Source organism: Nerophis ophidion, linkage group LG08, assembly GCF_033978795.1.
Source record: "Nerophis ophidion isolate RoL-2023_Sa linkage group LG08, RoL_Noph_v1.0, whole genome shotgun sequence".
Taxonomy (NCBI): Eukaryota; Metazoa; Chordata; class Actinopteri; order Syngnathiformes; family Syngnathidae; genus Nerophis; species Nerophis ophidion.
The window spans coordinates 22,086,023-22,100,118 of NC_084618.1; the positions used below are offsets into that span (position 1 = coordinate 22,086,023).

The following is a 14,096-nucleotide window of genomic DNA, read 5'->3' on the forward strand; positions in this document are numbered from 1 at the left end:
TTATAATTTCGTTTTGCATAGCCTTCCCCACACCTGTTTTTGTTTTATCAATCAAGGGAGATTTTTTGATTATCATCTCATGTTCGAATGTACTTTGTGGACGCCGTCTGCTCCACTCACTAAGTCTTTGGTGTCGTCCGGCATACTGTTTTTGTTTACTTTGCACCCAGTTCAGTTTTAGTTTAATTTTGCATAGCCTTCCCCGCACCTGTTTTTGTTTTAGCAATCAAGGCTATTTAAGTGGTCGCTATCCTTTGCGGGGACATTGTTTTTTTTGTCATGTCATATTCGGGATGTACTTTGTGGACGCCGTCTGCTCCACACGCTGTAAGTCTTTGTTGTCGTCCAGCATTCTGTTTTTGTTTACTTTGCCACCAGTTCAGTTGTGGTTTCGTTCTGCATAGCCTTCCCCGCACCTGTTTTTGTTTTAGCAATCAAGGCTGTTTAAGGTGTTGTTATCCTTTGCGGGGACATCGTTTGATTGTAATGTTCGGGATGTACTTTGTTGACGCAGTCTGCTCCACTCGCTGTAAGTCTTTGCTGTCGTCCAGCATTCTGTTTACTTTGCAACCAGTTCAGTTTTAGTTTCGTTTTACATAGCCTTCCCCGCACCTGTTTTTGTTTTAGCGATCAAGGCTATTTAAGTTGTCGCTATCCTTTTGCAGGGACATTGTTTGATTGTCAAGTCATGTTCGGATAAACTTTGTGGACGCCGTCTGCTCCACACGCTGTTGTAAGTCTTTGCTGTCGTCCAGCATTCTGTTTTTGTTTACTTTGCAACCAGTTCAGTTTTAGCTTAACTTTGCATAGCCTTCCCCACACCTGTTTTTGTTCTAGCAATAAAGGCTATATAAGTTGTCGGTATCTTTTGTGGGGACATTGTTTTATTGTCATGTCATGTTTGGGATGTACTTTGTGGACGCCGTCTGCTTCACGCGCTGTAAGTCTTTGCTGTCGTCCAGCATTCTGTTTTTGTTTACTTTGCAACCAGTTCAGTTTTGGTTTCGTTTTGCATAGCCTTCCCCGCACCTGTTTTTGTTTTAGCGATCAAGGCTATTTAAGTTGTCGCTATCGTTTTGCGGGGACATTGTTTGATTGTCATGTCATGTTCGGGATGTACTTTGTGGACGCCGTCTGCTCCACGTGCTGTAAGTCTTTGCTGTCGTCCAGCATTCTGTTTTTGTTTGCTTTGCCACCAATCCAGTTTTAGTTTCGTTTTGCATAGCCTTCCCCACACCTGCTTTTGTTTTATCAATCCAGGCTATTCAGTTGTCGCTATTCTTTTGCGGGGACATTGTTTGATTGTCAAGTCATGTTCGGATGTACTTTGTGGACGCTGTCTGCTCCACACGATGTGAGTCTTTGCTGTCGTCCAGCATTCTGTTTTTGTTTACTTTGCAACCAGTACAGTTTTAATTTTGTTCTGCATAGCCTTCCCTAAGCTTCAATGCTTTTTCTTTTACCTTTCGACCTGCACAATGTGATCATGACAAACCATGTTCCCGGACATATACAACGCAATTAGCGACTTGCTGCCACCTACTGATGTGGAAGAGTATTACACGGTTACCCCGCCCAGCTCTAAACACCACATTTGCAGGATGTTATTAGAAAAAAAAGAGAGCACATTATTCCGGTTTTAGCCTCCCTACCGGCTACCCATGTATTTTAGAGTCCATTTTAAAATGATCTTACTCTTTATTTTAAATCCTAACGTAGTTTTTCCCCACCTTACCTCTCTGAGAAGCCCCACTCCATGCCCCCCACCCGGTCTTAAAGACCCTTCTTGAAACCCATTTTTATTCACTGGCTTTTTAACCCAGCATGAGACTTTAAACTGTTTTTTTTTTTACTTTTTTTACTGTTTTTATCTTTTTAACTGCTTTTAATCCAACCAATTGTTATTAGAGTAATTTGTATTTGCTTTCTCAATGTGCTTTTTACTTCTGGGTTAGTGCGTCTGCCTCACAATACGAATGTCCCGAGTAGTCCTGAGTTCAATCCCGGGCTCGGGATCTTTCTGTGTGGAGTTTACATGTTCTTCCCGTGACTGCGTGGGCTCCCTTCGGGTACTCCGACTTCCTCCCACCTGGGGATAGGTTGATTGGCAACACTAATTTGGCCCTAGTGTGTGAATGTTGTTTGTCTATCTGTGTTGGCCCTGCGAGGAGATGGCAACTTGTTCAGGGTGTACCCCGCCTTCCGCCTGATTGTAGCTGAAATAGGCTCCAGCGGGAATAAGCGGTAAAAAATGGATTGATTTTACTTCTATTTTTTTAAAAAAAATGTAGTCTGTCCTTAGCCTCTATTTCTTTGTGGCGTACAGACCTTTGTTCTTCAACTGTGGTTGTTTTCAAAGGGCTTTATAACTAAAGCTGGTATGGTATGGTAAAAGTACTTATTCTCACGGCACACCAGACTGTATGTCACGGCACACACTAGTGCTGTAGTTCTCAACCTTATGGACTGGACTCTCACTATTATATTAGATCCACTATGGACTTGACTCTCACTATTATGTTAGATCCACTATGGACTTGACTCTCACTATTATGTTGGATCCACTATGGACTGGACTCTCACTATTATGTTAGATCCACTATGGACTGGACTCTCACTAGTACCTTGAAGGTAGAAAAGCGCTATACAAGTACAACCCATTTATTTATTTATTTATTATGTTAGATCCACTATAGACTGGACTCTCACTATTATGCTAGATCCACTATGGACTGGACCCTCACTATTATGTTAGATCCACTATGGACTGGACTCTCACACTATTATGTTAGATCCACTATGGACTGGACTCTCACTATTATATTAGATCCACTATGGACTGGATTCTCACTATTATGTTAGATCCACTATGGACTGGACTCTCACACTATTATGTTAGATCCACTATGGACTGGACTCTCACACTATTATGTTAGATCCACTATGGACTGGACTCTCACTATTATGTTAGATCCACCAAGGACTGGACTCTCACTATTATGTTAGATCCACTATGGACTGGACCCTCACTATTATGTTAGATCCACTATGGACTGGACTCTCACACCATTATGTTAGATCCACTATGGACTGGACTCTCACACTGTTATGTTAGATCCACTATGGACTGGACTCTCACTATTATGTTAGATCCACCAAGGACTGGACTCTCACTATTATGTTAGATCCACTATGGACTGGACTCTCACTCTTATGATAGATCCACTATGGACTGGACTCTCACTATTATGTTAGATCCACAATGGACCGGACTCTCACACTATTATGTTAGATCCACTATGGACTGGACTCTCACTATTATGTTAGATCCAATATGGACTGGACTCTCACACTATTATGTTAGATCCACTATGGACTGGACTCTCACTATTATATTAGATCCACTATGGACTGGACTCTCACTATTATGTTAGATCCACTATGGACTGGACTCTCACACTATTATGTTAGATCCACTATGGACTGGACTCTCACACTTTTATGTTAGATCCACTATGGACTGGACTCCCACTATTATGTTAGATCCACCAAGGACTGGACTCTCACTATTATGTTAGATCCACTATGGACTGGACTCTCACTCTTATGATAGATCCACTATGGACTGGACTCTCACACTATTATGTTAGATCCACTATGGACTAGACTCTCACACTATGTTAGATCCACTATGGACTGGACTCACTATTATGTTAGATCCACTATGGACTGGACTTACACAATATTATGTTAAATCCACTATGGACTGGACTCTCATTATTATGTTAGCTCCACTATGGATTGGACACGTACCCTCACTTGAGAACCACTGCACTAGTGTGCTGCGGCACGGTGGTTGATAAACACTGGTTTAAAGGCTGCAGCAGTGTGTGTGTGTGTGCGTGTGCGTGTGTGTGCGTGTGTGTGCGTGTGAGTGTGTGTGTGTGTGTGTGTGTGTGTGTGTGTGTGTGTGTGTGTGTGTGTGTGTGTGTGTGTGCGTGTGCGCGTGTGTGCGTGTGCGCGTGTGCGCGTGTGCGCGTGTGCGCGTGTGCGCGTGTGCGCGTGTGCGCGTGTGCGCGTGTGCGCGTGTGTGTGTGTGTGTGTGAGAGAGAGAGAGAGGGAGGCCCGGCCTGGCCCCGCGGTTTTTGGTCGGCCGCAACAAAGGCTCCCATTGGTTGGATACGACACAGGAATTTGGCTCCTTTAGCCCGAAACTCCGCCCCCTCTCCTCCCTCCTCCACCCTCCATGCATTCAGACACACGCGCACGTTCCCTTTCGACAATGAAAGCGGGCGAGATAACACTTCAACATTTCACTTCCTAACTAAAAGCAGCAAGGAAGTCGGTGGAGAAACAAAAGAAACCTGTTTACTGTTTGTGTGTGTGCAGGGGGGGGGGTCTGTGAGAAAGTGTGTGTGTGTGTGTGGGAAGAAATGGGGGGTGGGCGGGTGTGTTGTAGCGGTTGAGCCCTGCAGGAGTTCTCAGGACACACATGCACTCGCTCCTTCTCGGTTCTGGAATAGTTGGTCCACTCATGAAGGCCAGCCAGGCGGGAGAGAAGAAGGCAAGAGAGAGGAGGAGGCCAGGAGGTGGACCAGGAGGAACCCGGAGCTCCCACTTGTTGCTTTTGGACTTTCCTCCGATGATTCTCGCCTGAGGTGAGTCTCTAGTCTTTTTTTTTTATGCCAGAACTGGTCAAGCCTGTCCAATGAATGCCGGACATGGCGAAAAAGAGCTGAAACGTGTGATTCCGCTCCAGGACAACTGAGGCAGTGTTTTTCAACCACTGTGCCGCGGCACACTAGTGTGCCTTAAAGGCCCTACTGAAAGCCACCACTACCGACCACGCAGTCTGATAGTTTGTATATCAATGATGAAATATTAACAATCCAACACATGCCAATACGGCCTTTTTAGTTTACTAAATTGCAATTTTAAATTTCCCGCGCAGTTTCTTGTTGAAAACGTCGCGGAATGATGACGTGTGCGCGTGACGTCTCGGGTTGTAGCGGACATTTCAGGCTAAAAGTTGTTTCTTTTCATCGCATAATTACACAGTAATTCGGACATCTGTGTGGCTGAATCTTTTGCAATTTTTTCAATTAATAATGGAGACGTCAAAAAAGAATGCTGTTGGTGGATTGCAGCTGCGTTTACAGCAACATAAACACAGCCGGTGTTTCTTTGTTTGTTGTGAAGCTTTAACACAGAGCGGTCAAGCCAACATGTTTCTCTACGTCAACCTGCAAGTTTTTTGGATGGGAAAATTGTGGTATTAAGTCAGCTCTTACCGGAGACTTCAGTGGATTATGCGACCTCCTGTAGCTGTCAAAAAGGCAGCTGTGATCTTGGCTCCTCGGCTTATCTCAGAGACACTGGCGTTCACCGCAGCCATCCGACTTTCAGGTATGACTTTGTAATCTCACTAAAACACTATTAAAACAATAAGCAGATCAGGGATCTTCCAGAATTATCCTAGTAAATGTGTGTAATTACATCTGAAACGGTCCCACTGCTGGAGCCGTCGCCTTTTCTTTCTTTATTTTTTTGTGCTTCACTCTAACTTTCCTCATCCACAAATCTTTGATCCTCGCTCAAATTAATGCGGAAATTGTCGCTTTCTCTGTCCGAATAGCTCTTGCTGCTGGAGGCTATGATTGTAAACAATGTGAGGAACCCTACAACCCGTGACGTTACGCTACTTCCGGTAAAGGCAAGGCTTTTTTTATTAGCGACCCAAAGTGGCAAACTTTATCGTGGATGTTCTCTACTAAATCCTTTCAGCAAACATATGGCAATATCGCGAAATGATCAAGTATGACACATAGAATGGACCTGCTATCCCCGTTTAAATAAGAACATCTCATTTCATCCATCCATCCATTTTCTACTGTTGTGCTGGTGCCTATTTCAGCTACAGTAGGTCTTTAAGATACAGTCTGGAGTGCCGTGGGAGATGATCTAATGTCAACTATTTGGGTTAAAAATATTTTTTTGCAAACAAGTAATTATAGTCTGCAAATGATGTGTTGTTGTTGTTGAGTGTCGGTGCTTTCTAGAGCTCGGCAGAGTAACTTTGTAATACTCTTCCATATCAGTAGGTGGCAGCCGGTAGCTAATTGCTTTGTAGATGTCAGAAACAGCGGGAGGCAGGGTGCAGGTAAAAAAAAAGTATCTAAGGCTTAAACCAAAAATAAACAAAAGGTGAGTGCCCCTAAGCAAAGGCATTGAAGCTAAGGGAAGCCTATGCGGAAGGAAACTAAAACTGAACTGGCTACGAAATAAACAAAAACAGAATGCTGGACGACAGCAAAGACTTACTGTGGAGCAAAGACTGTCCATCCGAACATGACATGACAATCAACAATGTCTCCAAATATTCTTGATTGCTAAAACAAAGTAAATGCAGGAAATATTGCTTAAAGGAAGACATGAAACTACTACAAGAAAATACCCCAAAAATAAATAAGTGCGCGAGACAAGAACTAAAACACTACACCAAGGAAAACTGACAAACACTCGACAACCCGCGGCTCTAGCTCTAGCTTTTTCAAAACTGTATAGAAAAAGTTGAGGGGGTAAAAAACATAACTTTTGTTTTAATATGGTTTCTGTAGGAGTACGAACATGACACAAACCTCCCTAATTGCTGTAAAGCACACTGTTTGTATTAAACATGCTTCACTGATTCGAGTATTTGGCCAGCGCCGTTTTGTCCCACTTATTTTGGCGGTCCTTGAACTCACCCTAGTTTGTTTACATCAGGGGTGTCAAACTCAAATACAGAGTGGGCCAAAATTTAAAACTGAACAAAGCCGCGGGCCAAAGTTGAACAAATTAACATTTTAATAGGGACCCAAACAAGTTTTGCATTGAATATTAAACAAGCAAGGCTTATATAACTTTATAGTCACATACAAAATCGAGTTTAAAATTATAAATATTATTAAAAAAATATCAATGGCATATCAAATAAAATTTAAATAAAAATTGGGGGAGCAGGGTTTGGTGGTTGCAGGGGTGTATATTGTAGCGTCCCGGAAGAGTTAGTGCTGCAAGGGAGTTGTGGGTATTTCTTCTGTTGAGTTTATGTTGTGCTATGGCGCGGATGTTCTCCCGAAATGTTTGTCATTCTTGTTTTGTGTGGGTTCACAGTGTGGCGCATATTTGTAACTGTAAAGTTGTTTATGCGGCCACCCTCAGTGTGACCCTTATGGCTGCTGATCAAGTATGCCTTGTATTCACTTGTGTGTGTTAAAGCCGCATATATTCTGTGACTGGGCCGGCACGTTGTTCGTATGGCGTAAAAACGGACGTGACGACAGGCTGTAGAGGACGCTAAAGGCGGTGCCTTCAAGGCACGCCCCCGATATTGTTGTCCGGGTTGGAATTCGGGAGAAATTCGGAGTCTCCCGGGAAAATCGTGAGGGTTGGCAAGTACGAGTATCAGCGGTGAATGCAGTGTTACAGAGGCATCGACCCTGTAAAATACCGGCGGGCCAGAGTTTGACACCCATGCTTTACATGTACAACTTTCTCCGACTTTCTAGGACGTGTTTTATGCCACTTTCTTTTTCCGTCTCATTTTGTCCACCAAACTTTTAACGTTGTGCGTAAACGCACAAAGGTGAGCTTTGCTGATGTTATCGACTTGTGTGGAGTGCTAATCAGACATATTTGGTCCCGTGCTAATCGATGCTAACATGCTATTTAGGCTAACTGAATGTACATATTGCATCATTATGCCTCATTTGTAGCTATAGTTGAGCCCATTTAGTTTCATTTAAGTCCTCTTAATTAAATGTATTTCTCATGACACTATCTGTATGTAATATGGCTTTTTACTGTCAACTGAGTTTTGTTTTTTAATGATTTCTGCTGGTCGTGTGCCTCCGGATTTTTTCCAACGTTAAAAATGTGCCTCAGTTTAAAAAAGGTTGAAAAACGCTGAACTAAGGGGTCGTCCCGCCGACACTCACCCACTATGGTTTGTTTTGAGGCACCCTTATCGTGGCCTGGTCCTCCCCGGCTTCCAACATGTGTTTACACGCCAGCCCCTGCTCTTTTACGACCAGCAAGGAACTTCTCTTTGTGTAGCCGGATGAAAGGGTGTGTTGCAGAAGTGAAGTCGTCACACAGTAGTAGTTGTGTGTGTGTGTGTGTGTGTGTGTGTCTGGGCATTGTTGTCCTATTATTAGAGCCCCAGCAGCTGTGAGGGAAGGAAGTAAGCAGCCAGAGAAGAAGGGGGTAGCGGGGTCGGGGGCGGGAATTATGGACTGATTTCCCTACCGGACGGAATTCCCCGAGTTGGCGCGGTGGTGATTCAAAGGGATTTCGCACTCGCGGGCAAGTTTGGACAGCACGGGAATCAAAGGCTCGGATCTGGCTGAAACCAGGTTTCAGCCCACGTTAAACCACATGTTGGTGATGACTGGAGATGTCCGATAATGGCTTTTTTTCGGCCGATACCGTCCCAAGTCTTAATTACCGATTCCGATATCAACCGATGATGATGTATACAGTTGTGGAATTAACACAACCGGGCTGTTGCTCTACAGTTTGTTTACATGTGCACCTTTCTCTGATGCTGCCACAGAAATATATGTTTTAGGCCACTCCTTATTCGTCTCGATTCGTCCACCAAATGTTTTATACTGTGTATTGTCCCAACTTTTGATTACCGATTCCGATATCAACCGATGATGATGCCACAGAATTACATGTGGAATTAACACAACCGGGCTGTTGCTCTACAGTTTGTTTACATGTGCAACTTTCTCTGATGCTGCCACAGAAATACATGTTTTAGGCCACTCCTTATTTGTCTCGATTTGTCCACCAAATGTTTTATACTGTGTATTGTCCCAACTCTTAATTACCGATTCCGATATCAACCGATGATGATGTATACAGTTGTGGAATTAACACAACCGGGCTGTTGCTCTACAGTTTGTTTACATGTGCAACTTTCTCTGATGCTGCCACAGAAATACATGTTTTAGGCCACTCCTTATTTGTCTCGATTTGTCCACCAAATGTTTTATACTGTGTATTGTCCCAACTCTTGATTACCGATTCCGATATCAACTGATGATGATGTATACAGTTGTGGAATTAACACAACCGGGCTGTTGCTCTACAGTTTGTTTACATGTGCAACTTTCTCTGATGCTGCCACAGAAATACATGTTTTAGGCCACTCCTTATTTGTCTCGATTTGTCCACCAAATGTTTTATACTGTGTATTGTCCCAACTCTTAATTACCGATTCCGATATCAACCGAAGATGATGTATACGGTTGTGGAATTAACACAACTGGACTGTTGCTCTACAGTTTGTTTACATGTGCAACTTTCTCTGATGCTGCCCCAGAAATACATGTTTTAGGCCACTCTTTCTTTGTCTCGATTTGTCCACCAAATGTTTTATACTGTGTATTGTCCCAACTCTTAATTACCGATACCGATATATACAGTCGGGGAATGAACACATTGTTATGCGTCATTTTGTTGTGATGCCCCGCTGGATGCGTTAAACTGGGGGTCAGCAACCCGCCGCTCTTTACCGCCGCCCTGGTAGCTCCATGGAGCTTTTTCAAAAATGTAGGGAAATGACACAAACCTTCCTAATTGTTAGAAAGCCCACTTTTTTTAATATATATTGTGCAACTTTCTCTGATGCTGCCACAGAATTACATGTTTTATGCCACTCCTTCTTTGTCTCGTTTTGTCCACCAAATGTTTTATACTGTGTATTGTCCCAACTCTTAATTACCGATTCCGATATACAGTCGTGGAATGAACACATTGTTATGCCCCATTTTGTTGGGATGTCCCGCTGGATACATTAAACATGCGGCTCTTTAGCGCCGCCCTGGTGGGTCCGTGGGGCTTTTTCAATAATGTATGGAAATGGCACAAACCTTCCTAATTGTTAGAACGCCCACTTTTTAATGTTTGTGTTCATGCTTCTCTGATGACAGCATTTGCACCGTTTTGTCCGACTATTTTCAGCAGCCCCATGAACTCACCGTTGTCTGGACTGTTGCTCAACAGTTTGTTTACATGTACAACTTTCTCTGATGCCGCTATGCCACTCCTTTGTCTCGTTTTGTCCACCAAACGTTTTATACTGTGTAATGTCCCAACTCTTAATTACCGATTCCGATACATACAGTCGTGGAATGAACACATTGTTATGCCTCATTTTGTTGTAATGCCCCGCTGGATGCGTTAAACCGGGGGGCAGCAACCCGCGGCTCGTTAGTGCTGCCCTGGTGGCTCCATGGAGCTTTTTCAAAAATGTATGGAAATGGAAAAGGGGGTGAACATTATGGTTTTTTGTTGTAATATGGTTTCTGTCGGACAAACATGACACAAACCTTCCTAATTGTCAGAAAGCCCACTTTTTTTAATATGTTTATGTTCATGCTTCACTGATGACAGCATTTGCACCGTTTCCCTGAGAGAGCATAAGGAGGTTGAGGTGGACGGGGTTTTGGTAGCGGGGGCTGTATATTGTGGCGTCCCGGAAGAGTTAGTGCTGCAACGGATTTGTTATGTTGTGTTACGGTGCGAAATGTGTTTTGTCATTCTTGTTTGGTGTGGGTTCACAGTGTGGCGCATATTTGTAACAGTGTTAAAGTTCTTTATACGGCCACCCTCAGTGTAACCTGTATGGCTGTTGACCAAGTATGCCTTGCATTCGCTTGTTTGTGTGAACTGGTTAAGATTTATTGGCGCTCTGTACTTCTCCCTACATCTGCGTACCACTCCGTACAGTGGCCTTTTAAAAAGTCATAAATTTAAGTTTTTGAAACCGCTAATTTACGATATTACATTTTAAAGCATTCATCGGCCGATGTTATCGGCAGTCTATTATCGGACATCCCTATAAAAAAAAATGTGTCTTTAAAAAATACCGTAAATTCCAAAAATAGACTTTTTTCCTGTGCTTTGAACCCTGCTGCTTATAAAACCGTGCGGCTAATTTATGGAATTTTCTCCGCTAACAGCCACAGTGTTTTGTGTTTTATAGTTTTTTTTATTTATGAAACTCACACAAAGACGCTGAAAATGTGTGTTATTGTTTCTGCTATGGCGCCATCTTTTGGGTGAGTACGCTAACCGCAGGGGTTACTTTTTGAAACCTATACCGATAATTTTCAATATAACATTTTTATAGCATTTATCAGCCGATAATATCAGCAATCTGATATTATCGGACATCTCTAAAAAATACTTTGTCTTTGAAAAAATACAGGCAATTCCAAAAATATACAGCACGGCTACTTTTTTCCTTTGCTTTGAATATTGCGGCTTATAAAACCGTGCGGCTAATTTATGTAATTTTCTTCGCTAACAGCCATAATGTTTTGTGTTCTATAGTAGTTTTTTTTTTTCATCAAACTCACACAAAGACACTGAAAATGTGTTTTTGTTTCTGCTATGGCGCCATCGTTTGGGTGAGGACGCTAACTGCAGGGGTTACATTTTGAAACCAATACCGATAATTTTCAATGTTACATTTTTAAAGCATTTATCAGCTAATAATATCGGCAGTCCAATGTTGTCGGACCTCTCTAAAAAAATACTTTGTCTTTAAAAAAATACCATAAATTCCCAAAAATATACAGCACCACTACTTTTTTCCTATGCTTTGAACCCTGCGGCTTATAAAACTGTGCCGCTAATTTATGGAATTTTCTTCACTAACAGCCATAATGTTTTGTGTTCTAAAGAAGTTTTTTTTTTTTCATCAAACTCACACAAAGACACTGAAAATGTGTGTTATTATTTCTGCTATGACGCCATCTTTTGGGTGAGTACGCTAACTGCAGGGGTTACTTTTTTCGAAACCGATACCGATAATTTCCGACGTTGCATTTAAAGCATTTATCGGCCGATAATATCGGCAGTCCGATATTATCGTACATCTCCAATGATGGCATTTTCTCAAAAGTGCATTCTGATATTCACGTTGTTCCCCCAACCTACTTGATTGTCCAAATTAACATTTAAAGTTCCTGCAATACAGGGGTCTCAGACACATAGCATAACGTCTCGCGGGCCGCAATTGGCCCGCGAGACGTTATTTTGCGGCCCCCACCTAATATAAAAGTTTAATGTTAGTGCGGCCCGCGAGTTTTATATGAATGGCGCTTGACAGCGTTGTGTGCAGAGCTGAAGGAATCTACCAATCAGGGTGTGGTAAATGGCTCTCGAGGGCCGAACTCTGACGTCACTTGCTTGATGCAAGCAGAGAAACGTTTTGCCACTTTTCCACTAGAGCCGCACGCGCTCTTCCTCCCTCGCTCTCTCTGTCCCTCCCCCGGTGCCGCTGTAAACAGTCGGGGCCGGGGAGACGAGCGGTCGGGTGCACTAAACCCCAGCACTAACCCTAACTCAAAATGGCTCTTTCAACGTTCTGGGTTGCCTACCCCTGCATTAGTGGAAAAGCGGCAAATGAGTGAAAGCGCCAGAAACGTTGCCATGGAGACAAGGGTTTTCTTACGTGACTGCGACACATGTCCGTCAGTTATAACAGTCCTCGATAACCTGGACCAATTGAAACCGTTTTTTGTTTTTTTTTATTGTTTAATTTACATTGCCTCACACATTGTTGCTGACTGGAGAAATCCAATTATTATTGTTATTACTTGTGACTGATTTTTTTACTTAATTCTCTTTTAATTCATATATATTTTGTGTTGGACATAAAAATAAAGACATTTAAAAATATATTTTTTAAGAAATCTTTTCTTGCGTCCAGGTAAATTGAGTTTGAGACCCCTGCTCTAATATGACTTGAAATGACGTTCAAGCATTAAGATGTTTATTATCATTTCTAGGGATAGTTACCAATCAAATTCCATGTGCCATACCGATCCACACTAAATCCAACGGTACTTTATCCCGATACTTTTTTGTTGCTTGTGACGTCACGCCCGGTGACACACCTCAAGCGCCCGGCAGGCAAACAGGCGTATTCGTAGCGCACTGCCTCTAGGCGATGTTGCAATTTTTCATGCCGACAAAGCCAGTTCCCCTGATAAAAATCACTTAAACGTAAGGCCCTTTTTTTCAATATGCGCTAGCTCACTGCTAATTAACATTGTGGTATGATGTATACATTTTACTGATTAGCATTAGCAATTTTAGGTAGGATTTCAACCCCTTTAAATTTGGCAATGGAAACTACAACTGAGATGAATTACAATTCAACAGCCGGTGTGTAATAAGGGAAATACTTGCAGTAGAAACACTTTGTGGCACTCAAAAAAAGATAACACCCTCAACAGTCTATATATATGTATGTATGTATGTATGTATGTACGTGTGTAGGTGTATGTATGTATGTACGTGTGTAGGTGTATGTATGTACGTATATACGTACATATACAGTGGGGCAAAAAAGTATTTAGTCATCCACTGATTGTGCAAGTTCTCCCACTTAAAATGATGACAGGTCTGTAATTTTCATCATAGGTACACTTCAACTGTGAGAGACAGAATGTGAAAAAAAAAATCCAGGAATTCACATTGTAGGAATTTTAAAGAATTGATTTGTAAATTATGGTGGAAAATAAGTATTTGGTCACTTCAAACAAGGAAAATCTCTGGCTCTCACAGACCTGTAACTTCTGCTTTAAGAAGCTCTTCTGTCCTCCACGCGTTACTTGTATTAATGGAACCTGTTTGAACTCGTTATTTGTATAAAAGACACCTGTCCACAACCTCAAACAGTCAGACTCCAAACTCCACTATGGCCAAACCCAAAGAGCTGTCGAAGGACACCAGGAAAATAATTGTAGACCTGCACCAGACTGGGAAGAGTGAATCTACAATAGGCAAGCAGCTCGGTGTGAAAAAATCAACTGCGGGAGCAATTATCCACTGATAATCTCCCACGATCTTGGGCTCCACGCAAGATCTCATCCCGTGGGGTCAAAATGATCATGAGAACGGTGAGCAAAAATCCCAGAACCCCACGGGGGGACCTGGTGAATGACCTGCAGAGAGCTGGGACCAAAGTAACAAAGGTTACCATCAGTAACACACTACGCCGAAAGGGAATTAAATCCTGCAGTGCCAGA

General features: G+C 42.6%; 1 protein-coding gene across 7 annotated transcripts in view; it reads left to right on the forward strand.

The window, feature by feature from the left end:
- Window positions 1–14,096, forward strand: part of LOC133557515 (disabled homolog 2-interacting protein-like) — a 440,633-nt gene that overhangs the window by 105,035 nt on the left and 321,502 nt on the right. For 2 of the 7 annotated variants that reach the window (XM_061908004.1, XM_061908005.1), the window contains exon 1: window positions 4,263–4,658. The exons of the other annotated variants lie outside the window; for them this stretch is intronic. The gene's annotated coding sequence lies outside the window, so the exon portion shown is untranslated. Of the gene's footprint in view, window positions 1–4,262; window positions 4,659–14,096 lie in introns of those variants that run through there. 7 annotated transcript variants of the gene reach the window in all.